This window comes from Cuculus canorus, chromosome 12 (genome assembly GCF_017976375.1).
Source record: "Cuculus canorus isolate bCucCan1 chromosome 12, bCucCan1.pri, whole genome shotgun sequence".
Classification (NCBI taxonomy): Eukaryota; Metazoa; Chordata; class Aves; order Cuculiformes; family Cuculidae; genus Cuculus; species Cuculus canorus.
This window is the reverse complement of record NC_071412.1, coordinates 15,936,287-15,956,745: the sequence shown is the minus strand read 5'-3', so window position 1 is coordinate 15,956,745 and position 20,459 is coordinate 15,936,287. Positions and strand designations below refer to the sequence as shown.

At 51.3% G+C, this 20,459-nt stretch overlaps 1 long non-coding RNA gene across 10 annotated transcripts in view; it reads left to right on the top strand.

Moving 5' to 3' along the window:
• LOC128853354 (uncharacterized) overlaps nt 1-20,459 on the top strand; it is an 80,795-nt gene that overhangs the window by 15,582 nt on the left and 44,754 nt on the right. For 6 of the 10 annotated variants that reach the window (XR_008451843.1, XR_008451842.1, XR_008451840.1 and 3 more), the window contains exons 2-6: nt 7,120-8,936; nt 9,222-10,224; nt 10,441-12,277; nt 12,430-12,522; nt 17,374-17,519. This is a non-coding gene — a long non-coding RNA (uncharacterized LOC128853354). Of the gene's footprint in view, nt 1-2,437; nt 2,576-7,119; nt 8,937-9,221; nt 10,225-10,440; nt 12,278-12,429; nt 12,523-17,373; nt 17,520-20,459 lie in introns of those variants that run through there. The other 4 variants (XR_008451844.1, XR_008451846.1, XR_008451841.1 and 1 more) reach the window with 3 other exon arrangements.

Here is a 20,459-nt window from a genome sequence, read left to right as displayed (position 1 = left end):
TTTTGGTGGATTCAGGCTTTATTTATTAGTGTTCTATTTTTGGCTTCTTTGTCCATCTCCTTAATAAGGTCATGGCAGTAAAACAAAACCAGCATCCTTGATGGATCTCAACCTTGCCTGTTAAATCCCTTTTAAAAATGCAGCCTGGATCCTTAAACATCAAACCCCAGCCTGGCACAGAGGAAGGGTGAGCCACCGGAATCCCCGCTGAACAGGGAATTTCTTCCAACAACTGAGGACCTGCTTCCTTATGTGTTGAGACCCCAGGATGGTTTAATTTCTGTGTCAGTGCTAATTGATTGGAAGCAACAATTTTGCCAGACAAAGCTGTAAATTAGTTTCAAATGGGGGAAACAGGCCACCCACTGCCCAAATATCATATTGCAGTAACAACATTAAACATAGAGCAAACCATAACCCAGGGAAGGAAAACCCAAGTGAAACCAGATTTCCACTCATTCCCTTTCCCCAGGAAAGTGGAACCAGATGGCTTGTGGCTTTGATAATAAGAGAGCCTGATTCTTTCAGATACAGCTTAAGCTAAGTATCACACAAAGGGATGGGCTGAGAAGCAAAACCTCACAGGCATGAATTCCGCCTCTGGAGACCATCGGCATGTGAAACCCTCCCAATAAAAACATTACAGAAAATTGTCTTCCTAATTGCAGCTGAGCCCTTCTTGCTCAGCCAGCCCCTCGCGTTGCCTCCTGCGAGATCCCAGCGTTGCTCCCACAAGTTCCAGCCGCGTATGCAAATCCCTCCTGGCATTTCAGGAGAGGCAGAGGGTGCCCGCCCTGGCTGGGAGTGTTTGCAAAGTGTCTGTGCAGCCGGGACTGGCTCTGGGGAGAGGTTGAACCCTGCTCCCTGAAGGCAGCTCCCTGATAGTCCTGCACCTTCCACCTCCAGCCCAATTGTTGGATGGATTCAGGGACCCTCAGGGTGAAGAGTGCTGAGGAGCTCTGAGGTTGGGCCGTGGCTTTGTGGTGGAGCTTGGGCTGACTCATTGTCTCCACTAACTGGGAGCTCTGAGGCCACAGAGCTGTTTCCTGCGTCGCTCGCTGGTTCCGATGCTGTGTGGGTCTTTGTTAACAGCCCTGTAGCGTGGTGGGCTGCTGGTGGTCTTGGTTTGCCTCTGTTAAATGGTCACCTTTGTCAGTCTTCTGTTTGTGTTACCTCCAGAAACAGCAGTGAGGCCAAGTGGGCTGTATTGAGCATCAACACAACAAAACCATGATCTGATCCAGGTCTGCTGCCTTCACATTCAGGAGGTAAAATTTCTTCCGAGTAGAGATCTCTTTTAGCTTCTTGTTCCCTTGTGGAGTAGAAGGAAGGAACCCATCATGGAGAGACTCCTTCTGTTGTGCCAAAGATAGTGCTGCCTGCTTAGTCCTTATTTTCCATTCTGCAGTAAGTGAGGAGAATCCCCACAGGGATGTGGGAAAATGAGAACTGTTTCCAAGTTCAATGTAGCTCTCCATGTATTCCTGTGGCATCCAGCGCCTTGTTCCAGGGGCAGCGTATTATATGCTGGGAGCAGATGAAAACCTGCTCTCTTCTCTAGAAAGGTGGTGGAAATCAGAGCACCTCTGCTATGAGGACAAGTTAAAAAAATCGGGGTTGTTCAGCCTGGAGAAGAGAAGGCTCCTGGGAGACCTTAGAGCAGCTTCCAGTGCTGAAAGGGGCTACAGAGAAGCTGGGAGGGACTTTTTACAAGGGAATAGCTTTAAATAGGAAGGAGGAGGATGTAGTTTAGATGTTAGGAAGAAATTCTTCATGCTGAGGGTGGGGAGGCCCTGGCCCAGGTTGCCCAGCAAAGTTGTGGCTGCCCCATCCCTGGAGGTGTCCAAGGCCAGGTTGGATGGGGTTTTGAGCAACTTGATCCAGTGGGAGGTGTCCCTGCCCATGGCAGGCGGTGGAATTAGATATCTTTAAAGTCCCTTCCAATCCATACTATTTTATGTTTCCATGAAAGTCCTTATTATTTCAGTGGAGTTTGTTTCCCAGGCACAGAAAACTTCATCTCCTCTCAGAAGTCTCCTTTCTCCAGGCTGATGTTTCCTTGGTCACAGTGGCTCTGGGCTGGGAGGTTGGGGGGCGGGCTGAGGGAGAAGTTTTCTGCCTTTTCTTCCTTTTTTTTGGTTTTATATTTGGTTTTGAAATATTGCTTTTTCCCAAGCAAGTCTTCCCATAGTCATGTGGAGCACTGGCTTGGGAGGGGTGTTCCCTGCGCTGGAGAGGAGCAGGTAGGAGGTGAAGTGAGCAGTGGTTGAGCAGAAACAGGGAGTTCCTGGTGGCAGATTTTGGAAAGTCAGAGGGTGATGGGTTCAGGGGAGCTGCCTGTGCTTTGTGCTTGGCTGAGGGCTTTGAAAAACCATCAACAAATAATTGCCATTTCCTCTCCGCCTTGTGGTAAGGCCAGATCCGCGCCTGTGAAACCGCTGCTGCTCGCCGTAATGATACACAAAACAGAACTCTCCGCCTTGCCCCGTGCAAAAAGCTGTGCAATCACTTCTTGATCACTGTGGGTTGCTTTAGCCACAGATGCAACGTCTGACATCCAAACGCACAACAGAAGGTGGGTAGGAAGTGCTACGCAGACCTACATATGTGTGTATGCTGGTCTCTCCTGGTTGCGGAGGGGTTTTTATTGCTGTTCTTTGCCCAGAGTAATCATGGAGTAGTTTTATTTGTGCGTGGATCTGCTGGGCTTTCTGCCTTGTGGTGAGGTGGATGAGGCTGGGTGAGGGTTGAGTAGCCAAGCCCTCGGAGACGCGGTGAGTGCTGGGGGCTGCCTCCTGCCCCCGACTGCTTGTGCTGCTCTGCAGGCTTCACTTTGGCCGTGTGTTAGGGGCAAAGGCAGAACACAGCTTGATTTGCTGCAGATCCTGAGCACCCTGCATGCCCTGGGGGAAGAGCAGTCTGGCAAGTGGCATCCATGGCATGGATCAGCCCCTGTGTGAACAAGGCACTGCATCTCTGCATGCTCCTCCGAAACCATAGAATTATGGAACAGTTTGGGTTGGAAGGGACCTCAAAGCCCATCCAGTTCAAACCCCATGCCATGGGCAGGGACACCTCCCACTGGATCAGGGGCTCCAAGCCCCATCCAACGTGGCCTTGAACACCTCCAGGGATGGGGCAGCCACCACTGCTCTGGGCAACCTGGGCCAGGGCCTCCCCACCCTCACAGGAAAACATTTCTTCCTAAGATCTCATCTCAATCTCCCCTCTTCCAGCTGAAAACCATTCTCCTTATCCTATCCTTGCACTCCCTGATCAAAAGGCCCTCCCCAGCTTTCCTGTAGAGCCCTTTAAGAGCTGGAAGGCTGGTCCAAGGTCTCCTCAGAAAAATGGGGCAGCACTTCCCTTTCCTGTCATGCCTGTCTGGGTGTGCCTTCTCCTGGCTTCTCCAAGAGCTGTCTCTCTCTACACGCATGAGCGTCTTCTAGCAGTTGCCTGGCAGGAGGCCTGGTGATGCTCTGTCTCTCATCCCTCCTGCATCCCCTCTTCTGCACCACAGCTGGGTCACCCCTTTGGAAATGCCACCTACAAGTGCACTGGTACTCATGGCAGCTGGGGCCAGGCTGCTTCTGACAAGCGACAAAGCTGTTTCTCTGTTCCTTTTGGCCAAGCGCTTGTGAAACAGAGGATGACACAGCCTCAGAGACCGATAGGAAATTCCCATCACAACCGGAGAACACCCTGTGGTCCTTGAACTTGTGAGAACTGCAGCTATCGTTATGCATGCAGCATCTTCCCCCTGGGTGCCTGCAGAATTACAATGCCGGGTTCTCCCAGGCTAATCACTGTTTTGAACAACAAGATTGATTGCTTTCTCTTTTAATTATTTGCAGATCACTGAGACTTTGCAAAGTGGCTTTAGGTGACACAAACCACAGTTTAGTGTGTTAGCATTTGCCCAGCTTGGGGATTTTTCAAGCTGAGCCACCAGCAGGGCTGTGGGAAAGGAGGAGTGCAAACAGCTCTGTCCTCCAATGACCTGTCTTGCATACACACATTATCTCTGCCTTAATGTGAAGCTTTGGGGGGCAGACTGGGTGTCTGGACCCTGTCCCCATCCCTTTCTGACTACTGTGCATGAATTCGAGCTCTTAACAGCTTTTGGCTGCTAATTTGCAGCTCAAAACTGTCGGTGGCAGATGAGGTTGTGCCCATTGGTGTGACAGTGACAACCTGGCTTCACGCTGTTCAACACCTCCAGTACCATCTGCCTGTGGTTGTGGGGCTCTCGGCTCAGCCGTCCATCCCTGGGCCTCTCTGGCGAAGGTCACTCCTCTTCCTTCATCTCTGCTGACCTGGAAATGGTTTCTGTGAGTGCTTTGTGTACGAGTTGTCTGGCAGAGGCTCTGCCTGCGAGTCTTTGTGGCGTGCTATTTAAACCTCGCAGATCTGTGCCTTCTTAAAAGGTCACAGTATCTGCATAGACTTTTACAGCTGAAGCTGCTGGAGGGCTGGGGGAGATATTGTGCTTGTCGAGTCACATTCGGCGGAGAGCAGCTATTCCCGTTGTTGCACAAAAATAGCTTCCCTTGTTCTGGGGAGGATGCTTTGCTCTCGGGCTCTTTTGCCTGCCATGGGGTACGCAGCCGCCAAGTCAAAACGTGGGGCTCAGCAGAGGCTTCAAAGTCACGGCAATGTGATCTCCTCCAAAGCTCCTGCTCCACAGCCCGCTGCGAACCCGCTGGTTATCCAACTGTCCAAGCCCCTTGCAGCATCTCACCTTTGTCTTCTGGCTCCTGAGAGGTGATGGAAGGAGCTGTGTGGAGACCCTGCAGTCCCGGCAGTGGCTCCAGAGCCTGTAGAGAGTGGGAGGACCAATCCCAGGCCATGCAGGAGGATGCTGAGTGCCACCTTGTCCATTTGACTGATGATTTTTTTGTGCTGAAGAAACAAATGAGCTGTTGGGAAATGCACTTCTGCTATATCTTCCCAATTAAAGCACAGCTTGGTGCTGATTAGATCTAGAAGTTACATCAAGAAAGGAGAAAAATGTAAATAAGCAGTATTATTTCCCCCTCCCCCCTCGTCCTTTCAACAGATGGAGCCACACTGATTACATTATCTGATCTCTTTCTAAAGAACAAATTGTTGATGGGAAGCTATCTTTGTGGGTTCGAAGCGAGCCCAGCGCTGATTCTGCTCCGGCTGCGGGGATGACGCTTTGTTTGTTCCCCGCATGCTGAGCCGCTTCCGCCAGCCCTGCTGCAGCCTGGGCACCGCAGCCACCGGCCGCTCCTGCTGGTGACGGGCGGGCTCCGTCTGCTTTCAGGAGTAAGGTTTTTCTTAAATGAAATCACTTCCTTAGAGTAATTACATCAGCTAATTGGGGATCTAATTGGCTAATTAGAGCAAAGTGACAGTTCCTTCACCGCGCGGGGAAGGAACACCGTGTAACGGCAGGAAATCTGCAAGGCTCCTGGCTGCCAGCACCCGTGGTGGTAGAGACAAGTGGTGGAGGAGATGCTGGTTGAAGCTGTCAGCCTGTGGTGTCCTTCGGCTGCCTCGTCAGCCTGATCTGGAGGGACACAAAATCCAGGCTCCAAGAGCTGCCATGGCAAAGCAGGCAGCCTGCCCTGCCAGTTGGTGGGGATGTGGGAACGTGGGCTGTTGCTGTGGTGGATCAGTGCAGAAGGTCTCGTGGGGATGCGGGAATGTGGGCTGTTGTTGTGGTGGATCAGTGTGGAAGGTCTCGTGGGGAAACAGGACATCAGGTGCTATCGGCCTCCAAAGACATTGTCACAGGCAGTGACGAGTATGGCAGAATGCTGCTAGCTTGAGTCCATGATCCCTTCCTCTGGGCCTGGCTTTGCTCGTGTATCTCCTCAGCAGAAAAGTTCGGGAAGGACCAAAGGGAAAAGATGGATTTTACTTTCATCATCTCTTTGTTTGCCTCAGACAAACCGAGGTGCGAGCTCTGCCCGAGTCTGTGGTTTGGTTTGGCTACATCTTTGGGAAGCTGTTGGATGTGGTTCAGTTGTCAAGGGCCTGGGGTGGGAGCTGGAGACCTGGATGCTGTTCTCTGCCCTGGCACTGGTTTGATGTGGCCTCGAGCAAATTTCTCCACAACCCTAGGCCACTTTTTCTGCTCTTTTGCCAGCCTTTCCTTATAAATCATCTCCTTGGAGCAGAAACATGTCTGCGTGTATCCACAGTAGAGCTCTGATGTTGTTTGGAGCCACGTACACTCCTGTCTTTAAATGACTTGGGCATCTAAATTTGCCTTACTATTTCTGTGAGCATCCAGATCTGAAGTTTAAGTTCTTGTTTGCGCGCGAACTAAGGCTAAAAGACCATAAAGTCTGGTTGGTGGGTGTGTTTCTGCCAGCAGGGTCCCTAGGCACCAAGATATCCCTTACCTGTTATTCCCAGCACATCTGAGTGCTCCACATGCCTGCCTCCATCTCTCAATATGCAGACTAGGTATTCCTTAATGGTCACGTTCAGGGATCCCAATCCAGTTCGATGTAGGAGGGCCAGAGCAGCTGTGGGTCAGCTTCTGGGAGAGCAGAAGGTGGTAGGTACCTTCCTACCCAGTTGCAGGTTGTGGCGTGTGGTTGGGGCGGCCAAAGGCTGGACGTACCAGCCTGAGGGGCCTCCAGTCTCCTGCTGGAAAAGGTCACACTTTGTGTGAGATGATTGTATGTGAGCAAGGCCAGCGAGACTGAGTGGGTCTCGGCTGCATGGGGTCAGTGGGGAGCCCTGGCTCCAGCTCGCATGCCGACGTGTGTTTAGCCTGGCTGAGACCCTCTGCCGAGAGCTGCCTGTGCTGCGTATTGGGATGGGTGCCCTGCTCGAAGCAGCAAATGTTGTGGCTGTTCTCCTTGGTGTTGCATATAGAGCATCTCTGCAGCTCCTGTTTAATGCGTGCAGGAGGGCTGCGGCAGGTGGAGAGGGAATCCTCTGGCTTCCTCTGCCCCTCATGCAATGCAATGAGAATAACAGCATGTTTAGTACCTGTGCATCATGTCCATGCAGTGGGCTCGTTCCTGTCACTCAAGGCGTTCTTCCATCTTAAAGCTCTAGATAAGCCAAAGTTATGGCCCAGGATGAGCCAGAGGTGCTCCTTAAGTCCATCCTTCCATTCTCTTCATCTCTTAGAGCCATCCAGAGCTGTGCGTTGGAGCAGAGGAAAGCCTGGCCAGTGAGGCAGCCACGCTGCTGCCTGGGAGTGGGATCCCTTTCTGGCAAGTCCAAAGCCCCAAGCAAACTTTGTTGCAGTGACTGAATTTCATGTGAAAACACCGCAAAGTCGAACTTCTCACGATCTTCACCCAACAATAAAACCAGCAGCCTGACTTGGCTCACAAACCAACCCCTGTGCACCCCGTGATGGATATAAACTGAGCCTGAAGTCCGGACTGAGAGCCAAAACCAAGAAAATTCTGTATGGTTTTAAGTTTATTGTGAACATTTCACCACGTTCTAACATATAGTTTCTTGTTCTGGTAACTGCTTATTCGGTATTTAAATTGCAGCAAAGGATACTCCCTCCGATGCTGTAACGCAGTCTGCAATCTTCCTCTTGCTTTAGACGCCTGCCATGAGGTACCGCGCCGCAACGCCACGGCCCTCCCGGGGGAAAAGGTCAACCTGCTCCCAGATGTTTTTGCAGCTGGAGGAACAAGGCCTTGTAATGCTTAAGGATAAATTGGTTTCAAAGTATTTTTGTAGTGCATAAAAGAATGTTTTATACAGAGAGAGAACAAATCAGGCAAGGAAAGGATGTCAAAGTCTGCCAGGGAATTGCTCAGGGAATTTTTTTCAACTCTGATTCTACCAGAGGAAAGTCTGATCGTGATCATGGTGTTAAGTGCGAAGCAAACGGCTCGGATTTACAATGGGCACAGGCAGGGGGCTGAGGAGAGTGGCATCCTCTGGGCACGAGATGCCCTGTGCCTGCGGTACAGCCTGTGCAGCGCAGGGACTGAGAGCTTTGCCTGATGTACGTGGAGTGAAGGCATCCCTTCACTTCCCTGGGACAATGTGAATTACCTCAGGCGCCACTGTCTTCCTAGTGGAACATTTTTAAATGAAAAAACTTTTCTTAAAGTTGGTTGTCCACAGAATTTGTGTTTCCTAGGGAGTTTGCTCAGCTAACCTGGGAGAAAGCAGTGCTCTTGAATAAGCCTCTCTCTTGTCTCTCTTACCTGAAATATAATTCCAGTTTCTAAAGTAAAACAACAAAAAAAACCAAGTTCTGAATCAATGTTTTGACTTGAAATGTCATTTTGTTTTTAATTGAAGAACCAGAGTGAAATGACATTTTAAGTCAAAATGTTAATGTTTTGTTTAGACATCTCCCATGGGAAAATTCAGATGTTCCATCAGAGCTGACATTTGCCTGTGAAAGGATCCCCAAACCCCAGGTTTTCTTCAAACGGGGGTGAGAAGTTTTTCCACGCTGGGCATCTGAGCAGGCTCTGGCGAGGGGCGGGCAGGGTACCCTCAGGTGGGTCGTTAATGCACGTGCTCCGGCCGCTCCTAATAGCAGAGAAGGAGTGGATTCTACGCTTGGTTGGTGGAGGTGAGCAGGTCACCAGGCTAATGCTGTGCTATTAAGCTGCTGCATCTCTACGAAATCCTTTGGCACTTGAGATAATGAGCTCTGCTAATTCAGTGTGTTTTATATGCCCTTGCTTAGCTAGAGAGATCATGCCTCTCCTCCGCTCATCAGGTGAAGCGGTCCATCCCGAAACCTGTGGATTTTGCTAATTCTGATTCAAGGAAACACTCAATTACTGCAAAGTAAAGGTTTGCTTTGCTGGAGAGCTCCGTCTGCAGAAGCACCCACTTGTGCACCGGTGAGACTCCCCTCCTGCAGGGCTTCAGCCCGAATTTGAGGTGATTTCCAGGGAAGAAGGAGCAGAAAATCAAACCCACTGAAGAGGATGTCTCACCTGTGTCACCCGGCCTGTGTAAGTGCTGAGGTCTCCTAATCCAGTTGCTCTCCTGTGGCACAAGGGCACAATTCCCTCTTGCTTCGGGGATGTGTCCGTGGCTGTGATGTGTGGGAGAGCAGGTCCTGGGCTGCCCTGGGAAAGCCAAGGGAGCGGGATGGGATGGGAAGTGGCACCTCCTATGAGGGAAGCAGTGCTGGTGCGTGCACCCGTTACTGTTTGTGCTCTGAGCGATGCCACGAGGATGGGCAGGGCTGGAGAAGGTCTTTCCCTTTGGCCACCGTTCTGGGCTGCCTCTTGCAGGAGAGGGAGAGGAGAGACATATGCAGGAGCTGCTCAAAGCACAACCTGGTGTGGGGAGAGCATGGTGGTCTGTGCCAGGTCCATGGTGTCCCAGCTGCAAGTGGTGGATCCCCAGCTCCCATGGAGTCTGAACCAGTGGACATTCTACCTCCTTTTCCTCCCTGTTGGATGGATGAAGTGCAAAGTCAGGCAGGAATTGCAGGACAGGAGCGTTACCCAAGAAGGCAAAAAGAGATTTTGACAACGCAGATCATCTCAGTGGTAAGATCAATGAATTGGAAACAAGGACGGGAAGAGAGGGAAGAAATGCTCTTGGGGAAGGGGGTCTCCTGCAGGGTAAGAGTTGTGTGTGCCTCTGGCAAGCTTAGGGCTGGGCTGCTTTGAGTGCAGCTCAGAGCAGGGAAGGGCAAGGATGAGACACAGACTGTGCTAATGCCCACCTGCATGAGCTGGTTCAACGCTGCAGTGCCAGATCTCACTCCTTTATGTTTAACACAATGTGCTCCAGCGGCTGCAGTGCTGCCAGGGGCTGCTCCTCTGGCATGAGCTGACAAACTGCTGCCCAGGGTCACCAGGGTTCTGGTGTGAGGGCAAAATTCAAGCCAGCCAGAGCATCTTTAAACTACCAACTCTGAGAGATGTTTCATAGAATTATAGAATGGTTTGGGTTGGAAGGGACCTCAAAATCATCCAGTCCCACCCCTCTGCCATGGGCAGGGACATTTCCCACTGGATCAGGTTGCTCAAAGCCCAGTCCAACCTGGTCTTGAACACCTCCAGGGATGAAGGAGCCACAGCTTTGCTGTTTGCTCGCAGTACCTCTGTTTTGACAGATGCTGTTCTGTTATTGGTATCAAATCAAGCACAAAATCCAACCCCAAAACAGAGCAAAAAAGGACCCTTCCCTGCTACCTCTTTTCTTTTTGGCCAAATTTTAGAAAAGGAGTCTCTGAAGACACCAAGCAATGCCTCCAGCAGCCACAGAAGCGGCTGACAAATCTGTGTAAGTCTCTTGAAACACCGGAGTCCTGGGTGCTTCAGGTGGTTTTGGCTTCTCCGCACGTGGGGATACGTGAGCAGGCAGACCGCCGGCTCCCAGGAGCTGGGAGCAGTGCTGGGCCTCTCAGGAGGAAATGAAAAATACATCAATTCTCCTTCTCAGACACCTCGCCCGGGGGTTAATGCAGTGTCTGTTTTTTTTTTTTTTCCCCTTAACCAGAAAGAAAATAACTTTCAGAAAGCTTTGGTGTTTGCTTCTGCCTTGGCAGCGTCTGTGCCGTGGGAGCGTGCTGGAGGGATGAGCTGGGGCTGCTGACAGAGAATGGCCTTGAAAGCAAGAAAGGATCTGGCCCTGAGAAACGGCACTGAGACAAGGAATTGGGCATCGCTTCAGGCCATTCAGCCCCATCTTCTGCACACAAAAATGCTTGTAGCCTCTGAATGAGATTCCAGTTTGGAGCTAAACACCATTTCCCATACGTGCTTCCCAGCCTTGCCCTGGCTGTTCTTGTGCTGGGCCTTGGGCGCTTGGGTGCTTCCCGGCACAGTGGGAGGATCACAGCCCTCTGCTCTTCCCAAGACATGGGTTTTCCACTTCTTCTGTTTTTGTTTTGTGACAATAAAATCCCTGTGGTGATGCAGAACTATGCAAGCAATCCCTGCTGCTAAAACCACACCAGTCCACATAGCGTCCACCGCGATGCAGGGAGATGGGATTGTACTTGGGCTTCATTGTTTAGTTTTGAGGTGCTTGCAAATCCTAACATTGTCTCTAATTATTGCTCGAAACCAGACAAACAGCATCTCCCGTGTTAAGGTGCTGGGCTCTGCAGCAGAACTGGCTGTGATGATGTGCGGCGCATCCTCCCTGCCAGCAGGACCACAGCCCTGGAGGGGTGATTAGAAGGAGGCTTTTGGATTGTCATTTTGCTCTTGTGGGTTGTCGGGCTGCTTTGTCTGTCCGTTTGCATTCGCTGGGGTTTTCTCCCCTGTCCCCTTTCGGTGAGGCTGGGAGGAAAGAGGCGGCGTTGCTGTGACAGTGCCAAGGCTGAGCGCTGGCTCTGCTGATCAAAGGTGGGAGCTGAGCAGTTGGTCCTTTTGGCTATAGCACACGTCTCTTAATTTCACTTGAAGGTCCCTGCGAGCACGCGCTCGCGCTGGCTGCCAGCATGCGACCGTCACCTCGTATTAATAACGCAGCGGGGCTCGCCAGGTCTCCTCTCTGCGGGGAAGATCGCAGCTCACACCTCCCGTGCGGAGCATCCTCCCCTTCGCCTGGCGTTTCGGCTGGTGGAGGCCAGCAGGGCGAGCACGGGTGAAGGGCGAAGTTCACAGCTTGAGCTGGACATTTCCCATTACCCTGAGAAACCACAGACCTGTCTGTTCTTTAGTTTAATTGCTGCTTTTCTGAAACACTTCAAAGAATGTTTCTAACCACAGTATGTGGCACATATTATTAGATTTGTTTTCGGAATATAATGATAAACTGTTGCCATTATGGAGGTAGACATAATTATCTGAAATCTATTTTAATCTATTCTGCCTTTTAAATATTCTATGTTCCCTTTTAATAAGAGGTAGCATCCACCCTTTGATGTTATAGCGGAGGTGTAGAAAGCTCTCCTCTCCTTGCTGCAAATGTTAATTGAATAGCCTCCCTTTCTCTTCATTAGCTGCATTAGCTTGCATTAACACCTTTTAATATCTCTTTAAAATCTTGTTCAATTTACTTTCTTTAATCTTTTCCTTTCCCAGAGTGTTGCATCACTTTGATCCTCATCTTCTTCTTTTCTTTGATGACAACTTTGAGTTTAATTTGTATTTGAATTGAAATGGAAATTTCCTAATTCCCCAGAATTCAGCCTCCGTTTTACACGGGTTTGGCATCTGCGTGAGTGTTTGGGGCTGCCCGTGCAGGGAGAGGGAGCTGGGAGGGGGGGAACAGCGCAACCACAGAGATTGCTGCCCTTGTTAGCTTCTCCCCTGACTTCTTTTCCCAGGCAAAGCTATGCAGCAGAACTTGGGAAGCCCTTCAGCCACCTCGGCCTTGCTGATGAGTAAGTGGTATCTCCTATTATCTAACAGTCCTGCACATGGTGTTGGGGAACAAGGGGTAGCAGCTTCTGTTTCAGTGCTCACGGACCTTACTTTGCTGTCGCCCTGACACCTGGAGATTGGCTTACTGTGCATTTCTGCTCCCGGGCTCCAGACGGTGGAGGATCCTGTTTGTTGAAAACTGTTCCCAGTGCTGAGTGTCGCTGTATCCTGCTCTGGTCTCCAGGAGTGGATGTGTTTGTTCTAGGTACGTTGTAGACATTTAATAGAAGCATTGGCATCCTTTCTGCAAGTCCCATTAGCACCACCTTAATCTCAGTTCTTCCCAAATCACTTGGTCTTTTAATTGCAAACTCTCCGATGCCGATGAGCAGTCGTCAGCCTGCACCTAATGTGGTTTTCCACTCCTTTGCTGACGTGTAGCGCTGCGTGGATCTTGGCACCCGTGAGCCCCTTCCTGCTGAGGGTGGGAGCTGTGCAAGGCGTCTGTCTGCAGTGTGGAGCACAGACCCGGGCATTCGGCAAAGCGAGGGAGTCCTACTGGGGATTTGGGGCCACCACCGACTGGCACCTTTCTCCCTTTCTCTCTCTCCTTACACTGATGAGTCCCCAGAAACAGAGAGCTTCTGCAAGCCAGAGCCTCAGACCTGGAGGCTGCCCGGGGCTCTGAGGGCACGGAGGCTGCTGCCAGGGAATCCTGTCCAAGCTCTTGAGACTCTCTCCAGTGAGTGGCGTTCCCAGTATCCATATCTGGGGTTTGCTGGTTTTCCTAGTTGGTTTTTCACACGGGCAGAGGTCAGGCTGAGGAGTATAATGACAACTGAATGCGCGCATTAGGAGGTCAGGGAGGTTTATTGCTTTCTCTGCAATTCAATTAAGCACCAGTGATGGGTGCTTGGGGTACCCACAGATGGTTAATTGAGTTCTCTTCCATGCTTCCCCCCTGTGGATACCTGTGTAGTCCCTTGGCCCTGCGTCTGACTCCAGCTCCACACAGCTCTGTCACTGTGGAGCCTGGTGTCCCTGCTCCAAGCCACCGCTGCCCTGGGAGATGTTTTGGCAGAGAAGCAGAAAGCTTTCTGTTTTATTCTTTGCTGGTTTTTTTTTTTTTTTAGGTTAAAGCATAAAAAAGTCAGCTTATTCTTTAGAAATAAATATGAATTTTTAAAAGACTTCATTCCTGATGCCCATCAGAGCACTTGGTGTCTATTAAAACCCAGATTGGTGTGGATTTTAACAATAACATCACAGATGAATCACTTTTCTGAGCGCTCTGAGTAGTACTTGTCGAGCCCAGAAGAAGAGGTTGTTGATTGATACATTATTCACAGCCTTGATTTCCTGATTTCTACACATATTTCCTTTCCCTGTGTGCTTTCACCAGTCCTTCAGATACAGGGAAGTCCATTACCAGAGGCTGCTGTGTTATGTGGCTTCGGTCTTGTTTTGCAGTGGGTCATCAGCATGCAGAATTAATCAGGAGCAGAGATGAGGCTGTGATTCTCCCTCCTACCTCCCCCAGCCCAAATATCAGAAGCACGACAGTGTTTTCTGGTAGTGCCAGGCAGATGATTTGGTTCTGTGTTACCATTTCTGCAATTGCCCTTGATGTAACGAGGGACCAGAGGCCCCAACACCCACAGGACCTTGGTGTTGTGTGTGTTTATCGCCTATGTGCAACTGCAGGAGCAGCATCTGGAGCTCAGCTGGATGCTGGAGCTCAGCCCATGCTGATGGCTCATCCCCTTTCATCCACACTCAGGCTCCTGACCCTTTCTTGAAGCCCATATCCTCCAGCCCATCATGAGCGTCAGCACCTTCACCGCTGCCTGCCGGCAGGTCGAAGCACAACATTGTCCCTCTTAAAGCTGACAAATGCTCTCTGTCTCTGGTATGGAAAGAAACTGATCCCAAATCTCCAGGGAGAAGGCGTTACGGTCAAGGAGGAATGTGCCGTACTGCCCTTGTCAGACAACTGCAAGCTCTCGCCTCCACGGCTCTGCCTTGGAGAGGGGGGAATTTATGGGATGCTTTGCATCTTTTTCCATTTTTAATCCCTTTAGAGGAAGCTCTGATTTTTGAAGCATTGCTCTTTTTTTCCTCTTTCTTTTCTGGGAAGAGGAGCTTTGCTCGGAGGCTCGTGCTTTGCAGTCGGCTCCTGGGGAAAACGGAGATTTGTCACTTCCAAATAGCTGCGTTCTCACCCGCTCTGTGTGATCCTCCATTTAAAGGAGAGGCAGCATCTAAAAGCACCTCCCAGGCTGGTGTAGAAGAGCTGTGTAAGATGGAAGGATACAGGGAAGTGTCTTTAAGGGATCATAGTGTATCAGTGAGGATCATAAATTCCCTGGCTGAGGAGGTACCTTGATGTCCGGTTACAGAGCATGACCTTCCCCCGGGCACCTCTGCCTGAAATGGCAGAGTACAAGCACGTGGCGGATGCAATTGTGAAAGACCGAGACAAACTGTGTCTGAGAGTCAGAACTTGCAGTGGTTTCTGTCCTTTATCAGCCAGCCACTTTGCCGTAGCTGGGGTGCACGCTCTTGTGGGCACGGGCAGCCTCTCAGTCCCAGGGTCAGGCTGAGATCTTCTCATGCCTGATGTTGGTTTTGGGCTGAAGGAGCCTGAGGATGTTATTAACCTTGTTTCTTCCAAGGACTCTGGGCAAGCACCAGCCATTTGGGATGGTCAGCGGGGACTTGTTGCCATGATTGAACCTTGCACCTTGCCACATCCCCTTCCTGAGCCGATCTCAGGGCGGGGGGAAGACCCACACCCTGTGTCACCTCCAGCAGATCAGGCAGTCACTCACCTTGGGCTTGCTGTTCCATAGCCCTGAGGTGAAGCGGTGGAGGTTGTGTGTGGACAGGGCAAACTGCTGTTTTAGTCCCAAATTTGGAATGAATCTGGTATGTGCAATGCTGTTTCAGCTTACTGTGGTCCTCCATGTTGCTCCAGATCCCTGGGAGAGAGAAATAACCTGGAGCATTGTTGGTTTTCCTCCCTTCTTATATCCTTGGAGAGATCTGTCAGTGCATTGCACCTGATTGAAGTGGACTTTCACCTTCCTGCTTATTTTTCCTGTTTCCATACCCCTTGGTAAGCCTTGGGCACTGGTGAAAACCTGCAGCCCTGAAACCCCAAATAAACCCCAGCTTCCATGCCTGGGTGGCACGGAGGGGCACGGAGATGGGTGGATGTTGGTACAGCCTGGAAAACACCTCTGCCTGGCAGAGCCCAGCCCAGTCTGCAGGTCTACATGCACCTTGGGTTGCCCTTCCCAGAGCACCAGGGTTGCTTCACGTCCCCTCTGGGAAAACACCATACCCAATGCAGCTTGCGCAATGTCCCCTAACGAATTCCTACAGATCCAAAACCCCAACCTAGGAGCCTCCGGTTCCAAACACATGTTGCTGCCTGATCCTGCCTGCCAGGTCTCTGGTGCTGCACCCTGCTCTCGTGGGAGCTTTGCATTTAGGAGGCCGTGTAATTCAAGGCAATTTCATCATGAGCATGAAGTAAAGGTCTGATGACCACATGTCGTGAGAAGCTTGCCTTGCAATGGTTTCATTGCTGTTGAGACTCTGCTGTGCTTTCACACTCAGCGATATTTATCTCTTGATTTCTCATTAAAAAAAAAAAGGCAGAGAATCCCCAAGCTTTCCTTGGTTGTGTTTAATTAGTCTCTAGATTTGAGGAACAAAAAACTCTGAGATGTTGAAGTCCTCATGAATTTAAAACCTTGCTCACTGTGGAAGTGCTGATGGGAAGATGGCAAATTGGATGTGCCAGAGATGCTCACACCTTTGATATTTCTATGCTACTAGTGTGTCTGGTGGAGGGGCGATGGGAGCCAGCAGAAGATGCTGCTGTGTAGAGGCAATGCATATTTGCGAGCTCCATAACTGTTTCTTGTGTGATGGTGATGGCTCCCAGCAGCCGTGCTGCCCCAGAGCACTGCTCTCTCACTACCATCCTGCAGCCGGTTAAAGGCACCTTTATCCATCTCCTTACTGGTTTTGATTGGAAACTAGAACAGGACCATTCCGTGCCCATGGGCTGATGGGTGGGGGGCAGTTTTCAGTGCTGGCAGACCTGAGGGCCCTGCCGTGCTGGGAAGCTTTTGGAAGAAAGTTGGCTTGGGCACCTCTTCAAAAAACGCTCCAAAACCACATCACCTCAATAATTTCTATGCTGTAAAGAAAGGGGATTTGAACATTGAGATTGTGTCCACACAAAGGGAAAATAAACCCGGTCTTCCATGTCGTTTGGTCAAAAAAGCAGTGCGCATCCAGCATAAACTCTGTTTTTCTGGAGTAGGATGTTTTCTGTGAGGGTGGTTTTACTTCAGAGGCCTGCGTACAAGAATGATGAATATTTCCCATTATTAAATCCAGTTTTATTTGCTTATAACTTCGCACTTAGCTCGGGGGGAAAACTTTCTGTGGGTAATGTCTGCTTTAGGTGGAAACTTTGTATTTGGGAAGTTTTGGCGAAAACAACTCAACCACATCTGAGAGCAACGGGAGGGAAACAGTCTGCTTTAACATGTTTAAAAAGCAAAATAAGACACACGCAACAGCACCGCTGACATGCTTGTCTGCACGGACGATGCAGCAAAGTGAGTGCCTGGCTCCAGGCTGGTGGGAGCTCTGGGCTTGGGCTTGGTTGGGAGCAGGGAGCTCAGCTTTCTGGCCCACTGGGCTCAGTCCCTTGCCGATGGGATGTGGAATCATAGAATGGTTTGGGTTGGAAGGGGCCTCAAAGCCCATCCAGTTCCACCTCGATTCTGCCATGGGCAGGGACACCTCCCACTGGATCCAAAGTGCTCCAAGCCCCATCCAACCTGGCCTTGAACATCTCCAGGGATGGGGCAGCCACCACTGCTCTGGGCACCCTGGGCCAGGGCCTCCTCACACTCACAGGAAAATATTTCTTCCCAAGATCTCATCTCAATTTCCCCTCTTTCAGCTGAAAACCCTTCCCCCTCATCCTCTCCCTGCACCCTCTAACCAAGAGCCCCTCCACAGCTTTCCTGGAGCCCCTTTCAGTATTGGAAGCTGCTCTGAGGTCTTCCTGGTACCTTCTCTTTTCCAGGCTGAACAACCCCAACTCTCTCAGCCTGTCCTCATACGAGAGATGCTCCAGCCTTGGGATCACCTCTGTGGCCTCCTCTGGACTCGCTCCAACAGCTCCATGTCCTTCCTGTACTGAGGGCTCCAGAACTGGATGCAGGACTCCAGGTGAGGTCTCACGAGAGCAGAATGGAGGGGCAGAATCTTCTCTCTTGCTGCTGCTCGCACTGCTTTGGAAGTGGGATGTATCTTTCTCGAGCTATGCCTGTTTGCTGCTCACGGCGACTGCGTGTGCCCCAGCACAAGGCAGAGGGGCTGTTCTGGGCTGGCCCTGCTGCGGGGGGCTGGGGAGGCAGCCAGGCACGACAGCAACCATGCCGTTTAGCATCGACCCTCGGTGCTCCCTGCACAGGAGCCTGGGCTGTGTAGAGGGGAGGAAGAGAGCAAAGCAAGCGGAAAGCCAAGAAGCAGGAGATGGGATGCCTGGAAGATCATTCAGGGAGTCAAGCTCCTCCTCCACAGTTTCCACGAGGTTCTTAGAGGGAAGCGTAATGCTCTTGCACTGCTCGGGCATGTAGCAAGGAGAGAAAGTTGCTTCAAATCTAGGGTTCCATCAGATAGAAGTAAGCATTGCAAATAACCAACCTGTTTGATTGTTTGGGGTTGTTCTCAGCCCACAGTGCTCCATTTCCCGCAGGGTCTGGGTCAGCGGCTGGCTGCCTGTGGGAAGCCTCTTGCCGAGTTCGGGCAGCCAGACGGGGCTGGGGGGTAATAAGTCTCCTGGCACGCTCAAGCGCTGCTCCCCTTGCACCTTTGAGCCACCAGTTCAGGCGTGCACTGCATTAGCTGTGTGGGTGATGCTGATGTTCAAAGCACAAGCGCTGTTTCTTCAGCTCCTTGGGCGAGATCCTTGTAGCCCCAGATCCCCTCTGCCTTTTGTTCTCCTTTTCGAATTTGCTTTATGTGAATGCTGAAGCAAAAGAAATGGTGCTGACCTGTGCACGTGCCTTCTCTGCAGCCAGGGCCAAAATGAAGCTCTTCATGAGGTCTCCAGGGGCTACATCTCCCGGGTATGTCCCATGGGATGTCCGTGCCTGCTCAGTGCTGCTCTCTACTCAGGGCAGTGCATCTGATGCAAAGGTGTTTCTCTGCATCTCTGGGACTTGCATACCACATCCCCATGATGGACAGGTGTACCTGGTCTTTGCTGCCCTGCAGGGTACAGCAGGGTTAGGATGGATTGTGCCCTTGGAGGCTTTGCCGGCCTAGAGGAGGGCGCTGATCCGGTGTTGCTTACAGTAGGGTGGTTTGGTGCTGGTTGACTGCTTTGCAGTGGTGGATACATGGGATTTCTTAGGTTGTAAGGGTGGCTCCTGCAGCTGAGGTGTACCTTTCATCCAAGGTACATCCCCCTGCAGGAGCCACCATCTGAAACACACATCTACCCTGAGCCAGTAGCATCTTTGCTACACTGACCAGGACCCACTAGAGCTAAAACATGCCCAGGAAAGAGCAGAGCATCCCTCAGGCCAATGGGGTTTGGAACTTGGTAAGGTTGCCTGGAGGTTGGTGTGCAGCAGGGTGGGCCATACTTTTCCAACATTGCCGCTCCTCACACTAGGCAGGTCAAATGGGGTTTGGTGGCTTAATTTCACCCTTTAGCCTGGGGGTTTAGGGTCTCTGTTACCGCCTCATGTGAGCTGGGAACACCTCAGGACCAGCTTCACTGTTGTTCTGTTGCATTCCATAGCCCTGGGTCCTGTCCTCGGGCATGAAACCCTGATGGTGCTGCTGCCCAAGGGAGCCAGGGATTAGCAATGATAGTGGCTATCAGCTGCAAATACCTGGTGGGGACCTGAGGCTGCATCTAAACAGGAGCACATCACTGATATTGAATTTATTTTACCTGTCCCAAGCTACTCTTCCTCCCTCTGCTGCAGCTTAGTCCTGCAGCAGGAGAAAAGCACTTTCCCATTAAAAGTTGGGCTAGGGTTCTCCTGGGCCGCCTCTCTGCAAACGAAGCACTTGCATTCATCTGAAAGGCTCATTGAACGAGGACTCATTTCTCTGCAGATATTTAAATGGAAATCCAGCAGGGTTATTAAGCAGAGAGCAGTGAATTTATTCTGGTCATTTATTATTGATAGGTAACATGACACTATTTTAATAGTGTTCTCTGATCCTACTGCAGCACGGCAGTGTGGGGATGGGAGCAAGCCCAGGGGGAAACCAAATCCCTTTCCCAAGTTGCTACAATGCGCTGGTTCGTCTGAGAGCCCGGCTGATCCTCGCTCTCACTCCTTCCAGCAACGTGCATTGGGCTGGTCCATGGAGCAAACAGAGGGGCTGCTGGCAGAGAGGGGGCTGCTGCTATGCTTGATGTGGGATGTGGCTCAGGAGCCTTTGCACAAAAGCCTATGAGGTGCTGCAGCCTCCTGGGCCAAATCCTGACCCTGCTCCCCACGGCATCTCTGCAGGAGATGCAGTGATGGGAGAGCCCTTGCTGAGGGCACCCTGTGGGTGCTTTCTCCTGCCAGCCGGTCGCCTGCAAAGAGCCTCTGCACAGCAACAGCTCTGCTTTGGGCAGGACCAGGCAGATAATTCCGCCGTCGGGTTGGGCTGTGGGTCTTGCATGGGTGAGGGATTATGTATGGCAGCCCAGAGGCACAGGAAGGAGAAGTTGCCCAGGGTATTCAGACACAAAGCCCCAGCAGCTTTGGGAGATTCCCCAGCCCTGCCCAAGCTGCACTAATCCGCTGGTTAGGCCTCACCAAAGCAGTCAAACCCTCTGCCTCCAAAATGGACCCCTGGTCCTTGCAGTGCTGGGCTCAGCCAAGCGCTCGCCGCCAAGCACTGCCTGCAAAGCCTCGGCTCTGTGAGCACCGAGCCCTGGCTCCAGCTCTTTCTACAGGCAGCATGGAGAAGGCTTTGGCAAGACACCAGTGAGGCCTCATTTGTCCCATGGATTTGTCTCTCCTTCCACTTTATGGCTGGTTTGCAATGGCCCCTGGGAATGAGCCGTGGCCTTGGAAAACATCTGCTGCTCAGCCATTTCCATCAGGCTCCCAGGTGAAGCAGGATCCTGCTGCTCTCGGAGGATCCAAGAGG